This window comes from Pan paniscus, chromosome 4, assembly GCF_029289425.2.
Source record: "Pan paniscus chromosome 4, NHGRI_mPanPan1-v2.0_pri, whole genome shotgun sequence".
Taxonomy (NCBI): Eukaryota; Metazoa; Chordata; class Mammalia; order Primates; family Hominidae; genus Pan; species Pan paniscus.
In genome coordinates this window covers 46,118,766-46,142,342 of record NC_073253.2, presented here as the reverse complement: position 1 = coordinate 46,142,342, position 23,577 = coordinate 46,118,766, and the positions used below count along the sequence as shown (strand labels likewise).

The 23,577-nt window shown below is 38.2% G+C and overlaps 1 long non-coding RNA gene across 1 annotated transcript in view; it reads left to right on the top strand.

The window, feature by feature from the left end:
- Nucleotides 1-21,707, top strand: part of LOC130541513 (uncharacterized) — a 177,115-nt gene extending 155,408 nt beyond the window's left edge. Inside the window, exons 3-4 of the long non-coding RNA XR_008955571.2 lie at nt 17,031-17,240; nt 21,580-21,707. This is a non-coding gene — a long non-coding RNA (uncharacterized LOC130541513). The remainder of the gene's footprint in view (nt 1-17,030; nt 17,241-21,579) is intronic.
- Nucleotides 21,708-23,577: the final 1,870 nt, after the last annotated feature.

The following is a 23,577-nucleotide window of genomic DNA, read 5'->3' as shown; positions in this document are numbered from 1 at the left end:
GGCCAACATGGTGAAACCCCATCTCTACTAAAAATACAAAAATTAGCTGGAAATCACTTGAACCTGGGAGGTGGAGGTTGCAGTGAGCTGAGATCATGCCATTGCACTCCAGCCTGGGAGATAGAGCAAGACTCAGTTTCAAAAATAATTAATAGTAATAATAATAATAATAATAATAATAACAACAAAGGAAAGCTATTTTTTTTTTTTTTGAGATGGAGTCTCACTCTGTCACCCAGGCTGGAGTGCAGTGGCGCTATCTCAGCTCACTGCAACCTCTGCCTCCCAGGTTCAAATGATTCTCCTGCCTCAGCCTCCTGAGTAGCTGGGATTACAGGCATCCAACACCATGCCCGGCTAATTTTTGTATTTTGTATTGTTGGTCAGGCTGGTCTTGAATTCCTGACCTCGTGATATGCCCGACTTGGCCTCCCAAAGTGCTGGGATTACAGGCGTGAGCCACCGAGTCTGGCCAAGGAAAACTAATATGAACAATCACTATGGTAACACTATTTTCTAACTAAAATATCCTGATACATGGTTTAATAAAACCCACTTTTCTCTGGCCTTCAACTCTGTCTATACACAGTATCCTCTAAAAGTCTAAGGGTTAAAACCTACCTGGTGAATTACATAACTGAAAAGACCAAAACTTTCTAAAACGTATAATATCTAAAAATCTAAGACATGGAGTATTATTCTTATCACTCTTTGTATTTTTTAATTTAATGTAGCCTAAATCAACTAGAATTCTGATAATTTGAAAAGAAATGTGAATCAGTCGATTATTGTTATGTTTTGTTGTTTGTTTCTGATTGTATACATGTATGAAATTTTCATTATTACCTCCTTTCTTTTCCTTCATTTCTGGATTGGATTCATTTATTAAATTTCTGTTCTTTTAATGGTTGTTTTCAAAAGCTTAGCCTACAAACTTAACTATAAAATCTTATCAAAGCCCGAGTTTATTAAATATCTTTACCCTTCTCCCAAATCAAGCAAAAAACTAGCTACTAAACAACTTCTACTTACTACCCTCCATTTTTCTTCTATTATTACTATAATTAATATTAGTTACCAAAATCTTCTTAATAGTAGTTAAATATAATAACTGTTCTACAAAATATAGTGCTATAAAAGTTTCTCCAAAACTTAGTTGCATAAGAAATCAGTATTTTGTTCACGGATTCTGTGGGTTAAGAATTTAAGCAGAGCATTTTAGAAAGTTTTGTGGGTCAGTGCATGCATGTATCTGTGTGTGTTTAATATTTGTGGGTACATAGTAGGTGTATTTATTTATGGAGTATATGAGATATTTTTATACAGGCACACAATGCATTTATCCTTTTTTTGTGTGTTACAAACAGTCCAATTATACTCTTTTAGTTACTTTAAAATGTACAATAAATTACTGTTGACTATTGTCACCCTGTTGTGTTATCAAATACTAGATCTTCATTCTATCTAACTAATTTTTGTACTCACTAACAATCCCTACTCTCCCCTGCCTCCACCACCCCACTATTCTTTCCAGCCTCTGGTAACCATCATTCTACTCCCTATCTCCATGAGTTCAATTGTTTTAATTATTTAGCTCCCACAAATGAGTGAGAACATGCAAAGTTTGTTTTTCTGTGCCTGGTTTATTACACTTAACATAATGACCTCCAGATCCATCCATGTTGTTGCAAATGACAGGATATCACTCTTTTTTATGGCTGAATAGTACTCCATTGTGTATATGTACCACATTTTCTCTATCCATTCATCTGTTGATGGACACTTAGGTTACTTCCAAATATTAGTTATTGTGAATAGTACTGCAGTAAACATGGGAGGGCAGATATCTCTGCAGTATACTAATTTCCTTTCTTTTAAGTATATACCTATCAGTGGGATTGCTGAATCGTATGATAGTTCTAATTTTAGTTTCTTGAGGTAACTCCAAACTGTTCTGTACAGTGGTTGTACTAATTCCCACCAACAGTGTGCAAGGGTTCCCTTTTCTGCACATTCTCGCCAGCATTTGTTATTGCCTGTCTTGGATAAAAGCCATTTTAACTGGGGTAAGATAATATCTCATTGTAGTTCAATTTGCATTTTTTCTGATGACCATTGATATTATATATTCTGGTTATTAATCCTTTGTCCCTGGATACTTTGAAAATATTTTCTCCCATTCTGTGGGTTGTCTCTTCACTTTGTTGATTGTTTCCTGTCCTGTGCAAAAGTTTTTAATTTGATGTGATCACATTTGTCCATTTTTGCTTTGGTTGCCTGTGCTTTTGGGGTACTACTCAAGAAATATTTGCCCAGCCCAACACCCTGGAGAGTTTCTCAATGTTTTCTTTTAGTAGTTTCATAATTTGAGGTCTTAGATATAAGTCTGTAATCCATTTTGATTTGCTTTACGTATGTAGTGAGAGATAGGGTTCTAGTTTTATTTTTCTGCATATGGATATCCAGTTTTCCCAGCACAATTTATTGAAGAGACTGTCCTTTTCTGAATATCTGTTCTTGGCACATTTGTTGAAAATGAGTTCGCTGTAGATGTACAAATTTTTTTCTGCATTGTCTGTTCTGTTCCATTGGTCTATGTGTCTGTTCTTATGCCAGTACCATGCCACTTGGGTTACTGTAGCTCTGTAGTATCATTTCAGTCAGGTAATGTGATTCCTCTAGTTTTGTTCTTTTTCTCTGGATAGCATTGGCTGTTCTGGGTCTTTTGTGGTTCCATATGAATTTGAGGATTGTTTTTGCTATTTCTGTGAAGAATGTCGTTGGTATTTTGATTGAGGTTTCATTGAATCTGTAGATTGCTTTGGGTAGTATGGGTATTCTAAGTAGGGAGAGTTTATCTCTGTCCCACATTTTATAAGGTCTCCTGGGAATGTGGCCATTGGCTGAGGGCCTCAGTTTCTCTTTTTGTATTTTTTTCCCATGTAGTTTCTCTGTGTAGGCTACTTTGGGCTTCCTCAGAGCATGATGGCTAGGTTCTCAAGGCAAATGTACCAAGAATGAGACAGGCAAACAGAAGCCGTATTGCCTTAGCCTTGAAATTCATACAGTACCACTTTCATAGTGTCCTACTCATTAGAGCAGTTCCATAGTCTCCCAAAGTTCAAGGTTGGAGAAAATAGACTCAATCTCTTGATGGGTATGTGACAAGGTTCTACAATAGCTTAGACTGAAAATGTTGCTGTGATGGAATTGGTAAAAACTACTTTAAAGTTCATATGGAACCAAAAAAGAGCCTGCATTGCCAAGTCACTCCTAAGCCAAAAGAACAAAGCTGGAGGCATCACGCTACCTGTCTTCAAACCATATTACAAGGCTACAGTAACCAAAACAGCATGATACTGGTACCAAAACAGAGATATAGACCAATGGAACAGAACAGAGGCCTCAGAAATATTGCTGCATATCTACAACTATCTGATCTTTGGCAAACCTGACAAAAACAAGAAATGGGGAAAGGATTCCCTATTTAATAAATAGTGCTGGGAAAACTGGCTAGCCACACGTAGAAAGCTGAAACTGGATCCCGTCCTTACACCTTATACAAAAATTAATTAAAGATGGATTAAAGACTTAAATGTTAGACCTAAAACCATAAAAACCCTAGAAGAAAACCTAGACAATACCATTCAGGACATAGGCATGGGTAAGGACTTCATGTCTCAAACACCAAAAGCAACAGCAACAAAAACCAAAATTGACAAATGGGATCTAATTAAACTAAAGAGCTTCTGCACAGCAAAAGAAACTACCATCAGAGTGAACAGGCAACCTACAGAATGGAAGAAAATTTTTGCATCCTACGCATCTGACGAAGGGCTAATATCCAGAATCTACAATGAACTCAAACAAATTTACAAGAAAAAAACAAACAAACCCATCAAAAAGTCGGTGAAGGATGCGAACAGACACTTCTCAAAAGAAGACATTTATGCAGTCAAAAGACACATGAAAAAATGCTCATCATCACTGGCCATCAGAGAAATGCAAATCAAAAACACAATGAGATACCGTCTCACACCAGTTAGAATGGCAATCATTAAAAAGTCAGGAAACAACAGGTGCTAGAGAGGATGTGGAGAAATAGGAACACTTTTACACTGTTGGTAGGACTGTAAACTAGTTCAACCACTGTAGAAGTCAGTGTGGCGATTCCTCGGGGATCTAGAACTAGAAATGCCATTTGACCCAGCAATCCCATTACTGGGTATATACCCAAAGGATTATAAATCATGCTGCTATAAAGATACATGCACACGTATGTTTATTGCGGCACTATTCACAATAGCAAAGACTTGGAACCAACCCAAATGTCCATCAATGATAGACTGGATTAAGAAAACGTGGAGGTGAAGCCAAGATGGCCGAATAGGAACAGCTTCAGTCTACAGCTCCCAGCGTGAGTGACGCAGAAGACGGGTGATTTCTGCATTTCCATCTGAGGTACCAGTTCATCTCACTAGGGAGTGCCAGACAGTGGGCGCAGGACAGTGGGTGCAGGAGAGTGGACACAGCGCACAGTGTGTGAGCCGAAGCAGGGTAAGGCATTGCCTCACTCCGGAAGTGCAAGGGATCAGGGAGTTCCCTTTCCTAGTCAAAGAAAGGGGTGACAGACAGCACCTGGAAAATCGGGTCACTCCCACCCGAATACTGCGCTTTTCCGACGGGCTTAAAAAACAGCGCACCAGGAGATCATATCCCGCACATGGCTCGGAGGGTCCTACACCCACGGAGTCTCGCTGATTGCTAGCACAGCAGTCTGAGATCAAACTGCAAGGCAGCAGCGAGGCTGGGGGAGGGGCGTCCGCCATTGCCCAGGCTTGCTTAGGTAAACAAAGCAGCCAGGAAGCTCCAACTGGGTGGAGCCCACCACAGCTCAAGGAGGCCTGCCTGCCTCTGTAGGCTCCACCTCTGAGGGCAGGGCACAGACAAACAAAAAGACAGCAGAAACCTCTGCAGACTTAAATGTCCCTGTCTGACAGCTTTGAAGAGAGCAGTGGTTCTCCCAGCACGCAGCTGGAGATCTGAGAACGAGCAGACTGCCTCCTCAAGTGGGTCCCTGACCCCTGAACCCTGAGCAGCCTAACTGGGAAGCACCCCCCAGTAGGGGCAGACTGACACCTCACACAGCCGGGTACTCCTCTGAGACAAAACTTCCAGAGGAACGATCAGACAGCAGCATTCACGGTTCACGAAAATCGGCTGTTGTGCAGACACCGCTGCTGGTACCCAGGCAAACAGGGTCTGGAGTGGACCTCCAGCAAACTCCAACAGACCTGCAGCTGAGGGTCCTGTCTGTTAGAAGGAAAACTAACAAACAGAAAGGACATCCACACCAAAAACCCATCTGTACATCACCATCATCAAAGACCAAAAGTAGATAAAACCACAAAGATGGGAAAAAAACAGAGCAGAAAAACTGGAAACTCCAAAAAGCAGAGTGCCTCTCCTCCTCCAAAGGAACGCAGCTCCTCACGAGCAATGGAACAAAGCCAGACGTAGAATGACTTTGACGAGTTGAGAGAAGAAGGCTTCAGACAATCAAACTACTCCAAACTACAGGAAGAAATTCAAACCAAAGGCAAAGAAGTTGAAAACTTTGAAAAAAATTTAGACGAATGTATAACTAGAATAACCAATACAGAGAAGTGCTTAAAGGAGCTGATGGGGCTGAAAGCCAAGGCTCGAGAACTACGTGAAGAATGCAGAAGCCACAGGAGCCAATGCGATCAACTGGAAGAAAGGGTATCAGTGATGGAAGATGAAATGAATGAAATGAAGCGAGAAGGGAAGTTTAGAGAAAAAACTAAAAAGAAACAAAGAAAGCCTCCAAGAAATATGGGACTATGTGAAAAGACCAAATCTACGTCTGATTGGTGTACCTCAAAGTGAAGGGGAGAATGTAACCAAGTTGGAAAACACTCTGCAGGATATTATCCAGGAGAACTTCCCCAATCTAGCAAGGCAGGCCAACATTCAGATACAGGAAATACAGAGAATGCCACAAAGCTATTCCTCGAGAAGAGCAACTCCAAGACACATGATTGTCAGATTCACCAAAGCTGAAATGAAGGAAAAAATGTTAAGGGCAGCCAGAGAGAAAGGTCAGGTTACCCACAAAGGGAAGCCCATCAGACTAACGGCAGATATCTCGGCAGAAACTCTACAAGCCAGAAGAGAGTGGGGGCCAATATTCAACATTCTTAAAGAAAAGAATTTTCAACCCAGAATTTCATATCCAGCCAAACTAAGCTTCATAAGTGAAGGAGAAATGTCCTTTACAGACAAGCAAATGCTGAGAGATTTTGTCACCACCAGGCCTGCCCTAAAAGAGCTCCTGAAGGAAGCACTAAACAAGGAAAGGAACAACTGGTACCAGCCACTGAAAAACATGCCCAATTGTAAAGACCATCGAGGCTAGGAAGAAACTGCATCAACTAACGAGCAAAATAACCAGCTGACATCATAATGACAGGATCAAATTCACACATAACAATATTAACTTTAAATGTCAATGGACTAAATGCTCCAATTAAAAGACACAGACTGGAAAACTGGATAAAGAGTCAAGACCCATCAGTGTGCTGTATTCAGGAAGCCCACCTCACGTGAAGAGACACACATAGGCTCAAAATAAAGGGATGGAGGAAGATCTACCAAGCAAATGGAAAACAAAAAAAGGCAGGGGTTGCAATCCTAGTCTCTGATAAAACAGACTTTAAACCAACAAAAATCAAAAGAGACAAAGAAGGCCATTACTTAATGGTAAAGGGATCAATTCAACAAGAAGAGCTAACTATCCTAAATATATATGCACCCAATACAGGAGCATCCAGATTCATAAAGCCAGTCCTGAGGGACCTACAAAGAGACTTAGACTCCCACACAATAATAATGGGAGACTTTAACACCCCACTGTCAACATTAGACAGATCAATGAGACAGAAAGTTAATAAGGATACCCAGGAATTGAACTCAGCTCTGCAACAAGCAGACCTAATAGACATCTACAGAACTCTCCACCCCAAATCAACAGAATATACATTTTTTTCAGCACCACACCACACCTATTCCAAAATTGACTACATAGTAGGAAGTAAAGCTCTCCTCAGCAAATGTAAAAGATCAGAAATAATAACAAACTGTCTCTCAGACCACAGTACAATCAAACTAGAACTCAGCATTAAGAAACTCACTCAAAACTGCTCAACTACATGGAAACTGAACAACCTGCTCCTGAATGACTACTGGGTACATAACAAGATGAAGGCAGAAATAAAGATGTTCTTTGAAACCAATGAGAACAAAGACACAACATACCAGAATCTCTGGGACACATTCAAAGCAGTGTGTAGAGGGAAATTTATAGCACTAAATGCCCACAGGAGAAAGCAGGAAAGATCTAAAATTGACACCCTAACATCACAATTAAAAGAACTAGAAAAGCAAGAGCAAACACATTCAAAAGCTAGCAGAAGGCAAGAAATAACTAAAATCAGAGCAGAACTGAAGGAAATAGAGACACAAAAATCCTTCAAAAAATTAATGAATCCAGGAGCTGGTTTTTTGAAAAGATCAACAAAATTGATAGACCGCTAGCAAGACTAATAAAGAAGAAAAGAGAGAAGAATCAAATAGATGCAATAAAAAATGATAAAGGGGATATCACCACTGATCCCACAGAAATACAAACTACCATCAGAGAATACTACAAACACCTCTACACAAATAAACTAGAAAATCTAGAAGAAATAGATAAATTCCTCGACACATACACCCTCCCCAGACTAAACCAGGAAGAAGTTGACTCTCTGAATAGACCAATAACAGGCTCTGAACTTGTGGCAATGATCAATAGTTTACCAACCAAAAAGAGTCCAGGACCAGATGGATTCACAGCCGAATTCTACCACAGGTATAAGGAGGAACTGGTACCATTCCTTCTGAAACTATTCCAGTCAATAGAAAAAGAGGGAATCCTCCCTAACTCATTTGATGAGGCCAGCATCATCCTGATACCAAAGCCAGGCAGAGACACAACCAAAAAAGAGAATTTTAGACCAATATCCTTGCTGAACATTGATGCAAATATCCTCCATAAAATACTGGCAAACCGAATCCAGCAGCACATCAAAAAGCTTATCCACCATGATCAAGTGGGCTTCATCCCTGGGATGCAAGGCTGATTCAATATACACAAATCAATACATGTAATCCAGCATATAAACAGAACCAAAGACAAAAACCACATGATTATCTCAATAGATGCAGAAAAGGCCTTTGACAAAATTCAACAACCTTTCATGCTAAACACTCTCAATAAATTAGGTATTGATGAGACGTATCTCAAAATAATAAAAGCTATCTATGACAAACCCACAGCTGATATCATACTGAATGGGCAAAGACTGGAAGCATTCCCTTTGAAAACTGGCACAAGACAGGGATGCCCTATCTCACCACTCCTATTCAACATAGTGTTGGAAGTTCTGGCCAGGGCAGTTAGGCAGGAAAAGGAAATAAATGGTATTCAATTAGGAAATTAGGAAGTCAAATTGTCCCTGTTTGCAGATGACATGATTGTATATCTAGAAAACCCCATTGTCTCAGCCCAAAATCTCCTTAAGCTGATAAGCAACTTCAGCAAAGTCTCAGGATACAAAATCAACGTACAAAAATCTCAGGCATTCTTATAGACCAATAACAGAAAAACAGAGAGCCAAATCATGAGTGAACTCCCATTCACAATTGCTTCAAAGAGAATAAAATACCTAGGAATCCAACTTAGAAGGGATGTGAAGGACCTCTTCAAGGAGAGCTACAAAGCACTGCTCAATGAAATAAAAGAGGACACAAACAAATGGAAGAACATTCCATGCTCATGGGTAGGAAGAATCAATATCATGAAAATGGCCATATTGCCCAAGGTAATTCATAGAGTCAATGCCACCCCAATCAAGTGACCAATGACTTTCTTCACAGAATTGGAAAAAACTACTTTAAAGTTCATATGTAACCAAAAAAGAGCCCACATTGCCAAGTCAATCCTAAGCCAAAAGAACAAAGCTGGAGGCACCATGCTACCTGACTTCAAACTATACTACAAGGCTACAGTGACCAAAACAGCATGGTACTGCTACCAAAACAGAGATATAGATCAATGGAACAGAACAGAGCCCTCAGAAATAACACCGCATATCTACAACTATCTTATCTTTGAGAAACCTGAGAAAAACAAGCAATGCGGAAAGAATTCTCTATTTAATAAATGGTGCTGGGAAAACTGGCTAGCCATATGTAGAAAGCTGAAACTGGATCCCTTCCTTACACCTTATACAAAAATTAATTCAAGATGGATTAAAGACTTAAACGTTAGACCTAAAACCATAAAAACCCTAGAAGAAAACCTAGGCAATACCATTCAGGACACAGGCATGGGCAAGGACTTCATGTCTAAAACACCAAAAGCAATGTCAACAAAAGCCAAAATTGACGAATGGGATCTAAATAAACTAAAGAGCTTCTGCACAGCAAAAGAAACTACCATCAGAGTGAACAGGCAACCTACAAAATGGGAGAAAATTTTCGCAACCTACTCATCTGACAAAGGGCTAATATCCAGAATCTACAATGAACTCAAACAAATTTACAAGAAAAAAACAACCCCATCAAAAAGTGGGTGAAGGACATGTACAGACACTTCTCAAAAGAAGACATTTATGCAGCCAAAAAACACATGAAAAAATGCTCACCATCACTGGCCATCAGAGAAATGCAAATCAAAATCACAATGAGATACCATCTCACACCAGTTAGAATGGCAATCATTAAAAAGTTAAGAAACAACAGGTGCCTGAGGGGATGTGGAGAAATAGGAACACTTTTACACTGTTGGTGGGACTGTAAACTAGTTCAACCCTTGTGGAAGTCAGTGTGGCGATTCCTCAGGGATCTAGAACTAGAAATACCATTTGACCCAGCCATCCCATTACTGGGTATATACCCAAAGGACTATAAATTATGCTGCTATAAAGACACATGCACACGTATGTTTATTGCGGCACTATTCACAATAGCAAAGACTTGGAACCAACCCAAATGTCCATCAATGATAGACTGGATTAAGAAAATGTGGCACATCTACACCATGGAATACTATGCAGCCATAAAAAATGATGAGTTCATGTCCTTTGTAGGGACATGGATGAAGCTGGAAACTATCTTTCTCAGCAAACTATCGCAAGGACAAACATCCAAACACCGCATGTTCTCACTCATAGGTGGGAATTGAACAATGAGAACACATGGATAAAGGAAGGGGAACATCACACACCTGGGCCTGTTGTGGGGTGGGGGGAGAGGGGAGGGATAGCATTAGAAGATATACCTAATGTTAAATGACGAGTTAATGGGTGCAGCACACCAACATGGCACATATATACATATGTAACAAACCTGCACGTTGTGCACATGTACCCTAAAACTTAAAGTATATTAAAAAAAAAAAAGAAAAAAAGGAAAATGTTGGTGTGATGCTACTGGACAAATACAATCTGTCACACTAGCATACTTTACTCATTTCCACAATTGCCCTTATTGTTCGTGTCTCAAGCTTTTCCTCTGGATTTCCTTTTCTTCAAGAAGCATGTCAATTAGTGGTTATCAACAATGGTTACGAATGATAAAGCATTTTAAATGTTATGTCTTACACCTGAATAATAGCTTAGCTTATCATAGAATTTACATTGGCAGTTATTTTTATCATCAACATCAAAAATATTCCATTGATTTTAAACATCTACTATTGTTGATAGAAGTCTACTTTTATTCTAATTGTCATCCAGTCTTCATTTTATACTTGATGTATAAAATATCAATTGAATTTTTAGATCTGGATTTAATTCTTCCTACACAGCGCATTTTAAGTCTAAGAAATAATGTATTTATTTAATTCTGGACAGTTTATTTTTATTTTTTGTTTTTTAGTATTGCTTCTCTCTCATTCCTTCTCTTCTCTCCCCTTGGGGCTCCTGTTGTATATTATAAAACCCTCACAACTTATCCTATACATTTCTCAACTGCTCTGGTACATTTTTAATGAATTTTTCTCTCTGTATTGTGTCCCAGATCAATTTCTTAGCACTGCTTTTAACTTACTAATTCTCTGTTTGATTGTTTTTGTTTAGTATTTAAGGGAGGAGGTATTCTTCCTTTCATTATCACTTTAAGCTTCCTCAATGCACTAATTTTAAACTAAATTTCAGATTGTTGTAGTGTTTTAGTCTTTAGGTAAACTTATCTCCCAGTTGCTGATTTTGTTAGCATTTGTCTTTATCTTATGTGTAGGATTTTTGTTTGAAGACTCATTTTGAGTGGCAGTATATTTTTTTTTCCTTCTTTTGAAAAACCATCCTGCCCTGTCTACTAGTTTCGTAGTCACTTCTACCTTTCCTCAGGATCCAGAATTTATATCGGGCTTTCTATTGGATACCCAGGTCATGTGTGCTCAAAAATATTGAAAACATTACCTATCTAGGCCTTGAGCTAGTAAACAGTTTTGCTTAACTTTTAGCATTGAGATTCTATTTCTCCCTCTCGTCTCTCTAGGCACTTAGCTTTATAGATGCTGTAGCCCAAGACAACAGTAGCAGTTTTATTTCACCCTTGTGTACATTTGAGGCCCACCTATTCCACCCTCTGACTTCAGGAAGTAGCCAGGCTCCAGCCTCCTATCTCCCAGGCTTAACAATAGGCAATTTTAGTTCTCATCTCCCCACAGGCATCAAGACCCTTAGTGCCCTCTGCTAGTTCCTAGATTCACAGCCCCAAACATCCCCAGCTCAATGCCTCTCAACTTTAGCTCAGCTATTCTAATACTTCTGGTCCTTGAAAATGTCTCATATTTTTAAATCATAACTATGTTTTCAAAATTTTTTTATCATTGTTACATGTTTACAATATTTGGAATGACAAAATTACGAATCTATAATTCTATCCTGACTGGAAACATGAGTTTACCTTTAATGCTCTATCTTCTTAATTCATTAAGCAGTCACCAGAGATAACACAAGTAAATATTAAGGCAAAAAAGAAAAGATGAGGATCATGTAAGCAGTGTAAACCCAACATCTCAGTTATTTTTATTCTATCCCTACTCTCTCATAATAGCTGAAGAAGAACAAGATTGCATAGCATTCTTTACATTAATTGTAGAATTATGTAATTCATGTGTCATATACTAAATTCCCAAGAAGAGCCCAATGACACGATGAGAATTCATGTCTAACTAGTTCTCCACTAGGGAAACATTCACGTTGGTACTAAGTACTTTCTTGTATTACAAATGCTTTTAATCCTTATAATGTATTTTGGGATTTTCTATTTCTAAATTTTTTCTGTTACAAATTATATAAGCCGAGTAGGTAAAATGGCAGAGACTGAGTCAATTCTTTCGGTTTAGATAGGTTTATTTTCTCAATGCAAGAGATACTGAATATTCAGATTTCTTCTTTATTTCTTCTGAACTCAAAGGTCTAAACCAAAAATAAAATTCTAAGCCCCTCAACAACTGAATGGACTCCTCTTCTCATCCAAGGGGATTCCAAAAAACAGGAAAAACTAGTTCAGGCCGTGACATAAGATGGGGGTCGGACATGCCTTATGGTACTCTCTCCATTGGGGAATTTAAACACAACTGACCAGCATTAAAATTAAAATAGAAATTCTTAGACTGATGGAACAGACTCTTTGTAGCAATGAGATACCAACTCTAACCTGACTCTGAGTCTCCATCTCAAAGGTCCCCAGTGCAATGGCTCTGGTGTAACATCACATGACAGATAAAGAAGGAAATCAAAATATTTTACCTCAAAATATGTTTCTTTGCCCTATTCTTAAATGACCCTGCAAAATTGTCCTTTGTGGGGAAAATTTGCATCTGTAAAGCATTTCTATTAACTAGATCTTTCCCCTTCCAGGCCCTCCCAATCCTGAAGAAATTAACTAGAGTCTAGCACTTTTTAAAGGTCTAAATAGAAAACATTTGCATCTATTGTCTCTTATGGTGACCACCTATGGGACTTCCTATGTATAATAAGAACCTTGGTCTCCATAACACTTTATCTTAACCCAGACACTCCTTTCTATTAATTCCAGATCCTTAGGTAATAACTTAACTCTTTCAACCAATTGTCAATCAGAAAATCCTTGAATCCACCTATGACTTGAAGCCCCCATCCTCTTCTGCTTCGAGTTGTCCCACCTTTCAAATACCTCACATGTATTGAATAATGCCTTATGTTCCCCTAAAATGTATAAGATCAAGCTGTAATCCAACCACCTTGGGTATGTGTCCTCAAGACCTCTTGAGACTGTGCCTCGGGCCATGGTCACTCATATTTGGCTCAGAATAAACCTCTGTAAATATTTCACAGTTTGACTGTTTTCATTGACAATGGAAAGCTAGTATACACATTTTTTGCTTGGTAGGAAAATAAAGTTTTGTTTTTTTCTGTTTTTTAAGCAATATATAAATGTAATTTTAAAAATCAAACAGTAAAATAGATTACAGATTGAAAACTAAATCTCTCTCCCACCCTAGACAGCTAGTTCCTCTCCTTATAGGCCATATTTCCTTACCTTGCTTTTCCACTTTAATATATTTAGAGGGTTTTCTATATCAACATATATAAATCAACCCTCTTATTTTTAATAGCTGTAGATCATTCTGTTTTACAAGTGTACTGTAATTTATTTCATCTGTCTCTTATTTATAAGACTTTAAGATTCTTATAAATTAGGTATAAGATACTTTATTTCTAGACTTTTGCTACTACAAACCATAATGCAACAAATATCCTTGTAGATAAAATTTTGCTCACATATGCACATTTATTGAGAAGTACTAAGCCAAACTGCCCTTTGTTGAGGCTGTACTGAAATAAATCTTTTAAAACAAATGCATCGTTTTCCTAAACTGGAAACATTAAAAATTTGGCACTATTGCCTAAATCTACAACCAATTCTATTTCCACTTTCTTCAAGTTTGTAACAACCATATTTGTGCATGTGGGACTCAGGTCTGCATCTGGATTTTGAGGTAATATTTAAAAGATTTTAAAAAGATAATTTATATTAAGTATTTTCTGAACAACTTATTTTATTAAAAAAATAAAATCTTGGTCAAGTATACACAATTTGATTGTATGGGAGATGATCAGAATTGGGATTAACCTTCTAAATATATTTGCCCCATAGTTTTGATGGTTGGCCAATCTCTGGCCTCCTTATCCATTCTTATGTTTATATATTTTAGAACTTCCAATATTTTCTTCAGACTACTGGAGTTACTTGACACAAAATGTTTTTCCCTTCTGATGCAGCTCAGAATGGCTGTATTGCACACAGTCCTCTTCTGAGGACCCATTCCTGAAAGAAAGCAGGCCATGCTGGTCTCAGTATTTGCATGGAAGGTGAGCACTGACTTCAAGCCTGGGTGAGGTGTGCCAGTGCCCTGAGAAGATGCCTGAATCAGCACCTCTGTGACAGCACTGCCCCAATCTGGTCGTCACTCAGGAAGCCTGAATGTAGGACTTCAAGAAGAGAGTCAGCAGGAGTGGCAAAATCTCTGGCAACAAAGAGGGTGAACAAGTCGCTGAGTATTGGAGGAGTAACCAACATATACCTTATGCTAGGAGAGTTCAGGTCATGGGGCCGGTGCTGTGGCATCTTATGAACAACTCTCTGGTCCTTGTGGCCTGGCTGGGGAGCTCATAGGGTGGTCTCTTATTCTCTCCTAATATGCTCAATAGGTAAATTAACTTAAGCATAAATGTGTTCCTGCAACCTGAAGGGAACTGGCTCAGTACCCTTAGCAAACAGGAAAACATTTAATCACTCAACAGACAGCAATTAAGTGCCTGGACGTGCAGGGTGTTGGAGACCCATAAGTGAATAATTCATGTGTCATGTACTAACTGCCCAAGGAGAGTCCAATGACATGATGAAAGTCCACATCTAACTAGATCTCCTTCAGAGAAATATTCACTTTGGTACTTGCAAATGTTTTTAATGCTTATAATATACTTACAAATTTTCTAAGTTCTTCCTGTTACAAATTATACAAAACAAGTAGGTAAAATGGCAGACAATGTCCCTAATCTCATGGAACTTACAATCTTATGAAAATGGGAATAATTTTTTTAAAAATTTAAGAAAAATTCTAAATAGTGCTAAGTGCTTATAGATAATTATTAGAAGGTGGTAATGAGACAGTAACTGGGTGACTACCTGAGATTAGTGAATCAGGTAAATCTCTATGAAGAGGTAACACCTAAACTGAGACCCAAATGACAAGAGGGATCCATTTGAGAATTAAGGGAAGTGTATTCTAGAAAAAGAGACCAGATATCAGAAAAGCCCTAAGGTAGGAATGTTTATGTTGAAGAAACAGACAGTTGGGTAAAGGGGAAGATCTTATGACAGGAGGTTGAAAAACAGACTGGGACTGATTTTATAGGGCTTTGCATATACCAGTAGGGATATACTACTTGGTGAGAAGCTATGTGACATTTATAAGCAGGGGCTGATGTGGTATGATTTATGTTTTCAAAAGCTCATTCCTCACTCAAAAGTGCATGGAGACCTGGGGAGACAATCATGGGAAGAGCAGGTAGATCAGTTGTGAAGCTACCACAATAGTCCAGGTGCAAAATGATGGTGCCTTAGGTGAAGGTGGCTGCAGTGTGGGAAGAGAAACATTTGGAATCTAGGATATGCTTTGTAGGGAGAATCCTTAAGACTTGTTGCTGAATTGACTGTTGGGAGATGAATTGTAAATTTTCTGAAAGGATCAAGGGAAAATACACACTGAAGTCTGATTTTTCCTGGACACTTTAAACCAAAGAATGTCACTTTCTTTTTTATTGAATCACTACATCCCATTGAGAAACAGGTGGAAACACACTGAACCCATTGTTAAGCAGTATTCTCCTAGACTTGGCTTTCTGAAGCAACAAGGAAAGATTAGAATATGTACAATGCATTTTAGATTAGAAAGCACTTTATCTTATATGCCAGGTGTCTGAATGTATCTATCCCATGTGCCTTATATCTCATTGAGTCTAAAACGGTAGATGTGAGAGTGCTAAGGGCAGAGAGTTTGTTCCTGTAAGTCTAGGAGAAATTTAGGGGCATTTCCATAGGTAAGATAATATGAGTTCTTCTATCAGCCTCTATTTCACCATTTTGTACTTTACTGGGTTGTCTGTGCTCTCTCGTCCTGTGTCCTATGAGAACTGCCTGAAGACAAAGCTCGGGTGCATTTTATTCACCATGAGTATATGTATGCGGTGTTGCTAAATGAGTGAGTGTTTGAGTGAATGAGTGAGTGAGTGAATGAATCCTGAGTAGCTAGTCCTTGGTCAATTCTTTCCTTTGAACAATACAAGTTCTCTAACCTCAACTCTTCTTCTTTGTTCTGAGATTGGCCTTTTGCCCCAAATAACTTTTCAGCTATTGGCTCTAGATCTCAGTTTCTGCATGTTCATTCTCAGTCTGAGCCTCCCCTTAATTACTGCACTTTTTCCTGCTTCCATCATGGTGGATGTCCATATAGGATAGACATGCACATAGAACGTTTGTGAAAAATCCAACATTAAGATAGGAAACATTTGTTCTCAGAAAGTTTTCAGGTTAGACACTCTAAATTCTAACATTATTAGCACATTGGGATGAGGGACGCACCACACTACTTGTGATGCTGTGCAAGACTCTACCAAGTCTCTTTTCAGCTTCAGAGTTGATCAGAAGCCGTTAGTTCTGTCTATCTGGGGACCCAGATATCATATTTAAACATGCATCCTGCAGAGCAATTCAGAGAAGAGTACAATGCATCAGTTGAGTACTAAACATTGGCTATTTGTATAATGAAAAAGTACAGAGAGTTCCATTTATGTTTGTCCTTTTATTGAAAATTGCTACAACCTGGTCAAAAAATTCTCTCTGTGTGGCAGGATATCTGCCAGTGAATGAGTCTGTTGAAATCACCACACCAAATTCAACATTAAGGGCCAACCCTGACCACAGCTGAGCCGTGTGAAGAGGCTGACAGCGGCGTGGCCACCACCCAGGATGGAGAGAAAGGCATCGTGAGGTGTTAATGGAAAAATCCAACTTCCTTTTCTTCCAAAGATGATGACTGAAACCAAAGTGGAGCTTTCCCTGTGAGTTTTAAAAGATAACTTTCACTTTTTTTCAGAATAGAAATATTTACCAGGCTTTAATATCTTTTGTCTTTTTATATTCCTCTCTGTATAATAAGTGCCTTTTTAAAAGCTCATGTTTGCTTAGCAATAATTACTTGTTTTTTGTTTTGTTTAATGTGAGGGGTTTAGCAGTCACCATATACTGCACTACACCCTCCTGGTGGTCTGTGTCTGTGTCTTATGACCTGGGAGGCCAGGCATATGGATGGAAACTTAGTACTCAGTAAGTTATAGTAGAATGTCTTAGAATGATGGCACAACATCACCTTCAACAGAGCCCTATGACCTAGAGCCAAAAAATACAACGAGGAGCAGGATTTGATTACAACTAAATTTCCCTTTTGAAGCCAAGGCCTTGTATTTGCACAACTCTTGGTTGATTCTAAAGTTCTTCAATTCCAAAGAAGTCTTCATTTCCTAACATGTTACATAGTAGAAATTCAGCATTGCCTGTCATTCTAATAATTATCATAAACTTTTCTGCACTAAATAGCTGGAGTAAGGAAAAGCCCTGGTTTTTCACCACTGGACCATGATCCTCTTTAAATTGTATTTTTTATTTAAAAATATTGGCTTCAAAAAGCTGCTCTGATACTTAATGTAGCTTTACAATGATAACATTTAAACACATTGCCTGGCTTTGTGAATTCAATTAAGCACCCCTGAGTGCATTGCTGCCTTTGTTAAAAACAAGCAAAAACACATCTGACAAGCCTTTTTTTTTCTCTAAGATTCTATTTACCTATTATTGAGACCACAGAAAACCAAGAGCTAGATAGGCTACCCTGGATACCATGATTAATTAGTTACTCAGCACAGAGTTACTCTATGTAATTTGGTTGATTTTTCATTTGGTTTTCTTTGGAAATGACTTTACTACTCTGAAACAATTCCTTTCAAGCCATTTTTCTTCCTTTTAAAAACATGAGTTCTATGATTCACCCTGTGTAAGATAAAGGTTGCAGATGCCCTTCATTTATCATAAAATACAATATATTTCTTTTATTTGGGGGGTGAAGCACCCTTAAAAGCTTTGCAAGCTTTTTTATTTTCCTTAAGAGTGAGACACTTCATGATGTGAAGATACTTGCAAACACAGATCTCAACAGGAAAGAATCACTCATTAATCTGTGAAACAGACAATTGGTACTGAGAAATGCGGCTGTTATTAGAACGGATGCCTGTAAAAGTAGAAGCAGCTTTGGAACTGGGTAATAATGGTAGAGGCTAAAAGCATTTGGAGAATCAGGCTAGAAAAAGTCTGTATTGCAGTGAAGCATTAAGGGTGTTTCTGGTGAGGGTTTGGATGAAAAGGAGAATTATAAGGAAATTTGAATTTTCTTAGAGATTACTTAAGTGGTTGTGACCAGAATGTTCGTAAAAATATGGGCAGTTAAAGGCCATCTGATGAAGCCTCAGACAGAAATAAGAAACGAGGTATTGGAAACTGGAGTAAAAGCCATCCTTGTTATTAAGTAGCAAAAAACTCGGTAAAATTGTGTGTATGTTTGAAGGCTTTATAAAATGTAGAACTTAAGAGCAATGACAGAATATCTGCCAGAAAAAATACCTAAGCAGCAAACCATTCAGGCCACTGCATGGCTACTTTTAAACACATATAGTGACATGTGAGAGGAAAAGAATGACTTAAAGATGGAATTTATAATTAAAAGAGAAGCAGAATGGAAAGATTTGGAAAATTCACAGCCTGGCCATGTAAAGAGTGAAAATACATCTTTAGGAGAGCAAATCAAGGGTGTAGCCAAGCAACTATTTGGTAAAGAGATTCCCATGGACAGAGGGGAGCCAGCTGCTATTAACCAAGTCAATGAGAGAAAGACCCTGAAGGCACTTCAGAGCTCTTAGAGGCTGCCCTCCTATCACAGGCGCAGAGCTCTAGGAGGGAAGAATGGTTTCAGGGGACAGGCCCAGGGAACTCTTCATGGGCTCTCTCCTCAGAGCTTACTCAGGTATCTGCTTCTCCCTGTATTTCAGTGCAGTTCTCCTTGACTGCCCTAGCCAGGGCTCAAGCAGGCCAAGGTATGGTATAGGCCACTCTGGAGCATGCAAGCAGTAATCCATCCTTGATGGCATCCATGTGGTGTTCAGTCTGTAGGTTTGCAGAATGCAAGAGCTTTGGGGGCATGGCTACCTCCACCCAGATTTCAACGGATGTCATGAATAATCTGGGGGCCCCAGGCAGAAACCTGCTGCAAGAGTGTAGTCACCACAGAGAGTCTCCACTAGTGTGATGCCTAGTAGAGCTATAGGATTGGGACGGCCAATGAGACTCAAGAACTGTAGAGCTGTCAATGTGCAATGTTAGCCTAGGAGAGCTGCAAGCATGAGACTCCAACGCCTGACAGCTGAGTGGGCTAAGCCCAGCAAAGGCCTGGGGGTGGGGCTATGTGAGGCCCTGGGGGCTCAATTCCCACCCCAGTGTATTCAGGAAGTGGGACATGGAATCAAAGGAGATTATTCTCCAGCTTTAACACTTAATATTGTTTTCCCTGTTGGGCTTTGAACTTACTTGAGACTAGTTACGCCTTTCTTCTTGCCTATTTCTTCCTTTTGGAATGGGAATGTCTATCCTATGCCTGTCCTATCACTGTATTTTGAAAGTAGATAACTTGTTTTGATTTCACAGGCTCACAGCTGGAGGGAATTTGCATCAAGATGAATCATGGCTCTAGAACCATGAGCCAAATAAATTTCTTTTCTTTATAAATTACCCAGTCTGTGGCATTCTGTTATAGCAGCAGAAAACAGACAGAGACAGTCATTCATAATCCATTTCACTTCCCTAAATCTTGGGGCCGGGGAGTGGTTATTCAATGTCAAATTCTTATTTACCCATGATGACATCAGTGTCTTTGAAAAATTACACTAGATCAGAGGATAAGTTACCAACTCTTCCAAATGTTTGGTTAGAGATCACTGATCAGTAGTTAGGGTTGCATACTGGACATGTACCAGCCTGCTCACTTTATCGCTTTTTCATGCCACCCTCCTCAGCTCAACCCCCTTCAGGCTTTCAGCCACACTGAAAATAAGAATGTGTTCGAGGTGTTTCACCAAGAATCACTTATTCCTGACATCCTGGTAGATCACCCACTTTAGCCAATCCCTTTAAGCTTCTCTTTTTCTTTTTTCTTTTCCTCTTTGGAATGAGTGCCTAACTATGTAATGGTTATTGGATGTATGTAGATTTCCTGAAAGTGTTTCATGTTTTGAATGACGAAGAACATTCTGGGGGATAATATGTTTTAAAAACCAGGGAAACCTGAAAGATCTGGGAGAAGCTACTTAAACTGAATCCCAATTTGAGAAAATTGAAATAAAGAAAAGAGGATTATTTGCCTATAGCAAGTGGAGGATTGAATTTTCTCAAGGAGAGGATTTTTATGCAATTTCCTTGTGGAAAATGATAGGAGATGTAGATGCTTCTAAGATGCCTTCTGCTTTCCACTTAGGTCTAATTTTTTTCTTTAAGCCTGTACATGCAGTCTTAAGATTATTTTTATGATGCAATTAATAGCTATTTAAACACTTTAAGTTGATTCTTTTCAGATATTATTTACTCTAGTCCATTTACATGTGGTAAGTCATTATTTCATTGTGTTTTTTTAGTTTTCATTTTGTTTTTCTATGGAGATGTTTTTTAATGAAGAAATTTTAAATGAAAGACTTTAGCCTCTCTTCAAAAGAACAGTAAAAATGATTACTCTCTTTGCTAGGATGCATATGATGGCATGAGTTTAAATTTTAGATTCTCTGTTGATGTCAAAGTTGCAAACATTTTTTGTATCTGGGCACCATGATGGTATGGCACTCCATCTGTGATTTACTCTACTCAGAGAGGAATGAAGTGTAGTTAACAAGAATCAAACTAATGGAAAACAGGATTTTGGTGTTGCTGGAACATGTAGAAAAAGGTGGAGTCTAAGAAAATATTTCTCTAGCCAAGACAGTATTGAAGAAACTCATTATTTTCCATCTGCTTGTTCCTTGTTCCCAGTGTGAAATGAAAGCAAAGTTTTAAAATTTTTTCTCCTCTGCAAGAAAATATATTTCAGAAAATCCCTATCTCAAAAATGAAGCAATTAAGAACTGTCTGGCTGTGAGGATCTGGCCTCAACTTGACTTAAAGCAACAACTTCAGTTACGTATCAAGATGTGCGTGAGAATGAACCTGCTCTGCTCAGCCAACGTGCTGAGTGACTTGATGTTTGTAATAAATAAACAAATAAACAACAAACAGGTTGTCATGAAATATCCTTTGTAATTATAAACACAGGAAACTTTCTGAGATGCAAGTGGGTGTTAAATGGTTCAGCAAAGCCAAGCCAGAGCAGTTGGTGTGCTTTGAAATGAAGCAACATTGGAAAAATGAAATCTACTGAAAGATCACTACATGTTTCAAAGGTTTGACTTTTTAAAAATTTTCTTCAGTTTTCTATTTTGAAAAATACAAAGAGGTTTGCATTTGTTTTTATATAAGCAGCATGTGTAGGCTACCATCTAATATTTGGCAACTTTAAAAATTTTTGAGCAAAAGCAACTGTTTAGGAGTTTAACCATTACTTAAAAAAAGATACATGAAAGTTATTATGTGTATGTTCCTGCATGGTACATAGGAAATTACTAATTGCTAGTTAGTTCAATTTACTTAATTAGGTATTTACTCATTGGCTATTATGTGCCCAGTTTCGGGCTATGTAATATTTTAAAAATTAGCATTATATATGTTGCCCTATCTACACTTTCTGGGGAGCAAAATTTTGAAAATCATTTGATGTGGAAACCCTTTAAAAAGAACTAGATTGCAGCATGTATTCGAATTCAAAATTGATTTTCATCAAGTGCTAAAATGTGATACAGGCCAAACAATAGGAATTTTCAGGAATGAGAATGGTTGTGCTGTCAAAAAAGATAAACAATATGGATGACTTATGAATATTTATGTCCTATTAAATTTATTGAATTTTGGAAGGCAGAGATTCTAAAGCGGAGATAGTTGACAGCAGAGAAGAGCTACCAGTGAATTCACGAATTACATTCTGGATTTTTCTTTTTGAAAGAATATATATTTGGTGCATTTGTCATTAGTAAAGTTAATTAATCAGTTAATGTCTTGAAGTAGTAGTAGATTAATCCTTTCTTGATATGCATGATGTATTAGCCTGTTTTCACGTAGCTGATAAAGACATACAAGAGACTGGGAAACTTACTAAAGAAAGAGGTTTAATTGGACTTACAGTTCTACATGGCTGAGGAGGCCTCACAATCATAGCTGAAGGCAAGGAGGAGCAAGTCACATCTTACATGGATGGCAGCAGGCAAAGAGAGAGCTTGTGCAGGGGAACTCTCCTTTTTAAAACTATCAGATCTCATGAGGCTTATTCACTATCACGAGAACAGCACGGGAAAAACTTGCCCCATGATTCAATTACTTCCCACTGGGTCCCTCCCACAACATGTGAAAATTCAAGATGAGATCTGGGTGGGGATAGCCAAACCATATCACATGTTATCCTAGTTGTTGCCATAGTCAGTAAGCAACTGTTCTCACTCAGGGCTGTTAATATATAAAAGGTGATATTAGATAGTATTTTTCTACACTTGTTCTCTCTATACTTCTGGCAGAATTACCTTTGTGGGGTCCAGTGTAAAATGAATAATTATTATGAATTTGAAGAGCACTAAACCAAGTATGAGGTCCTTCTAAGCAAGGAACCTTTTGTAACTGCATAAATCTCACAAGTCCCGTGAATCTAGTTCTGTCAATGAGGATAGTCAAATTAGTATAAATGAAAGGTGTTTATTTAAGGCAATCTTTAAATCCAGGCACAATCTACTAATGTGCTTATCATAGATGAGTAACCAGTTAATGATCATTAATCATGATAGATATAGACATTTGTATGCATACATTTGTAGAATATTTATCTAGCATTATATTTGCACAAACACATATATGATTAAAATATGTAAAACAGACTTCTGAAAATCTCTAGTATGGTAGCCTTTGCAAGATTAACTAGAAAAAGATGACTTGTCACAATCCACAGATCCTATTATACATCATCCAACAAATATTCTCTGAGTACCTAGTCCATACCAGATATTATTCATGGTGTAAAGATATAGCAGAGAACAAAATAAACAGAGTACTTGCTCCTAGAGGGTTTTCATACTATTGCATTTCTGAAATTTTGACTGATTTGCCCAGGCTTTAGTTTGTATTTGTTTGTTTTTTGTTTTTTGTGTTTTTTTTTTTGCTGAAACCCCTGTC